Raw genomic sequence first — 3,734 nt, 5'->3', positions numbered from 1 at the left:
ATATATGCACATATTGCCTTTTCCAGGTTCACGTTGTCTCAAAAACATTTGCAGAGTTGACTTTCTAGAGAGCTGAAGAATAAATGCTCTGCTTATTTCCCTCATTGCAGCGTTTCAACTCTAACACTGTCGTAAAAATAGACTTAATAAAACAGCGATAATTACGTCATTATAGTTAATAGCATCCATTAACAAATTAGGCTTTCTGCTTTGCTAAATCTGATTCTCTTTCAAATCAAGCTCTTTGACGTTTTGTGGGTTGGATCAGAGACAGTAGAGCCTTTTTTTAACATTTGTATTTGTTGTGTTTGAAATGTGGGGGGAGGGGACTGAGATAGGAAAATCCAAAATTAGTTACTGATGATTCAGCATAATGAACATTATTATTTGACAAGTTTGGGTCTCTTGGGAATTCTCAATAACACAATACACACAAATGAAATATATTCAAACTTGCATTTTCCGAAGGGTATTTTATTAAGTGTTTTTAACATTGATCTACAGGTTCGGCAACAAAAATATCACTCCAGCGTCCAGCCTTCTTCCTTGTGCAGATTCCTAGAACGCTGAAGAAACAAATTATTTATTTAAATCTTTTTATGGCGCCTTTCCAAGAGTCAAGGAAGATTAGAAAAGGATAAAAAGAGAACCGTTTAAAACATATTATATATTCTGCATATTATATTTGCCTTTCCAGGCAATTTTCTGTAATAAATAGGTGATGTTTAGGATGACGCGTGGCTGTTGGGTTGTCATTCACTTTGACTGAGGGCGCTGGTCGTCTTTGAAGGATTTGCTCCGGGGTGACGCAGCAGACGGTTCTGGACCTTTGAAGTGGGGCACTTTACACCTGGGTGTTTCATCTGAATGTGTGTGTGTGTTTTCAAGATCCAGAGGAGATGAATAATACCCGGAGGCACTCACTAAATTTCACTAACGAACCTCAGAGAACTGTGGTGGGCGTGATACTGGCAAAAAGGAAGGAAGACACTACAGCCAACCATCTCAATGCACACTCTCCCGAACTTACTGGAGAACGGGTTGGATACAACTACAATGAATGAACTGAATAAATAGATATATATTTCCTATTTAGATACAGTGGTACCTCGGGTTACATACGCTTCAGGTTACATACGCTTCAGGTTACACACTCAGCTAACCCAGCAGTAGTGCTTCAGGTTAAGAACTTTGCTTCAGGATAAGAACAGAAATCGGGCTCCGGCGGCACGGCAGCAGCAGGAGGCCCCATTAGCTAAAGTGGTGCTTCAGATTAAGAACAGACCTCTGGAACGAATTAAGTACTTAACCCGAGGTACCACTGTACGCACCAAGCACAAAAGGAAGTTCTTAATCTCGTTTACTTTCACTTTGGCTGAATCATCAGTGTGATGTGAAGAGCGGCTTCAAATGGCGAAGCTTAGGGACTTACTAGAGAGAGGTGGTAGACAGAAAGGGAATGACATGGATCTAGGCTGCAGCCCTGTACGCACTTCCTTGAGTGAAGATCTCAACGAGCTCAACGAGGACGAGTTCTGAGTGTAGACATCCTATGCGATTGTACAGCAGGAGAGAGAGAGAGAAAGAGAGAGGTCACAACCCAATTTCAAAGTGAAGAATAACCGCTTGAGATCCTGATCCCACGCTTAACAGATCATTCATAGCTTCTCAGTGGGGCTCTTTGGCATCAGCGTTTAGCCTGGACTCGGGTCAAGGTCTGCCGGGGATTTGATCCAGCCCCAGTCTTTAACGCGCAGTGACCAGGCACTTTCGTTTTGACAAATATTGCTAGTCGGCCTTCATGTTTCAAGGTAGGCTCTGTGGTTCAGGAGGCTTATCAGATCACTTAATCTCACTATATAACGTAAATCCACAGGGTCAGGGAGCAGATCTGGTTAGAATCATCCCACTAATGGCCCGGAGGGGGGGTTGCTGCTGGAGAAGGATAGGACTGCCAGTTTAAGGGCCTCTTCCGAGACTCTCCTCCCTCTCATTGCTTCCTGTTCCCTGCAATTATACTACCGGTTTGAAGACGACCCGCCAAAGGTATTCTGTCGCAGGCATCGCCCACTGATGGAAAGGCTTTGAAAAAGCAAGGAAGCATTTCCCTCCCCACATTTCAAAGCAGCCAGCCGCGCAATTTACATTCGCGGGGCTGGACCGAGATTGGTATAGGGTTGTCTTTCTCTCTCTTCATCTCAGTCGCCCACCAGTCAGGAGATAATCAGCGCTGGGGGGCAGGGAGGTTCGTCTGAATTTATCCCACGTGGTGTTACTGTTCTTCTTACGGTACCCTTATTGTAATATGGAGCGCCTCTATCCCGGATAAGGCGGGATGCTGTCACAGAGGAGCTAAGCAATCAGCCTCTTTAGAAAGAGTGTGGAAAACCTTCTACTCTCTCAAAAGCCCCGACTGAGAAGCCACACAGAACCCTCACTCTTCTGTTCCGTGTTAACGAACACGGAATAACTCCTACTCTTAATTTTTGGCTGTGACTGGAGGCGGATTTAAACCGTGACTAATGCGGATTTAAAGTAGGGGTGGAAAAAATAGATCACTTGATGTTCCGCTTTGACTACCACTACCACCCATTCATTGACTAAAGGGTGTTAACAAATCCGGGTCTAATTGAGTATACGCCCTAGGAGGAAAAGGAGGGGAGCCTCCTGTCTGGCCAGTATGAAAACTCCTCCCTTCTCAAGCAAAGCCGGTGCCAACTCGCCACAGACAAAATAACCTGTCAGTTTGCCAACAACCCCCTGCCCCGAGAAATCATTAGGCTCTGAATTAACTCCTTTCTCCCAGCAGTTTAAAGACTCTCTTAAGCTGTTTACGGGAAGGGACTTTCCATGATCCTTTCGCGCTTCCTTGCTTTGGATGTGACACGGAAGACCCAGCTTAAGGGAGGAGATCTCCAGCTCTCTCTCTTTCCCTCCCTCCCTCTCTGTGTGTTTTCCCAGTCTTTCCTTGTTTCCCATGGTGGGCGTTAAAAAGTCAACTGCTCATCACTAACTTCCTCCCGCGTGTGACTGGAGGGGCGGAGGCCCCCTGTAGTAGAAGACCCCTCCTCCCCAGATGGTACCCCAGATCAACAGCGGTTTCAGTTCTCTTGATTTCAGGAAAGGATGCACGTTCTTCCTCTGCAACCCCCTTGACTTATCCAAGGAGGTCTTAAGGCTGCCCAAACTTTCTCAATCGACAACAACAATGTTCGCAGAGGATAACCAACTATGGAACATGCCTCTGACGACCCATTTAATCTTATAAAAGTCATTACATTAACAAGGAGTTTAATCCCACTCAACGCAGAGAGACTTACTACCGAGTAAACGTATTTAGCCTCGCATTTATTTGAATGTGGCTTTTGTTTGGCCTTAATACATTTAAGAGAGGTGTTAAGCCTCTCGCCTTGAGTATATCGGAGATCTTGCTGATTATAGTCGCATCTCCATCCACAAACCACTTACAACAAACGAATCGCATTGAAACCGATATATATATACTCATTCCGATCCTAAACACAAAGCAACCTATTTAGCAGGATAGGTTGCTTTGTGTTTAGGATCGGAATGAGTGTCTGTCAGCTTTCAGCGCAAGTGGCACCCCGATCCTAAAGACTTGAGAGCCAGTGAGACACCCCTACCTTCCCAAGTGAGTGCGTTTAGGATTGCAACAAGGGCGCTGTCCAAACCTTACTGACTCAGAGACGAACCGAAATTGTTGAGCTTAATAT

General features: G+C 45.0%; 1 long non-coding RNA gene across 1 annotated transcript; it reads right to left on the bottom strand.

The window, feature by feature from the left end:
* Positions 1-453: 453 nt before the first annotated feature.
* LOC310745343 lies at positions 454-3,416 on the bottom strand. The gene is made up of 2 exons (XR_014540088.1): positions 1,433-3,416; positions 454-558 (listed from the first exon to the last, which is right to left on the bottom strand). It is a non-coding gene; the product is annotated as an uncharacterized lncRNA (long non-coding RNA).
* Between the last annotated feature and the right edge of the window lie 318 nt (positions 3,417-3,734).

Source organism: Podarcis filfolensis (genome assembly GCF_964270895.1).
Source record: "Podarcis filfolensis genome assembly, chromosome: 12".
In the NCBI taxonomy this organism is placed as follows: Eukaryota; Metazoa; Chordata; class Lepidosauria; order Squamata; family Lacertidae; genus Podarcis; species Podarcis filfolensis.
Note: the sequence above shows the minus strand (reverse complement) of the source record. Positions and strands in the feature narration are given on the sequence as shown.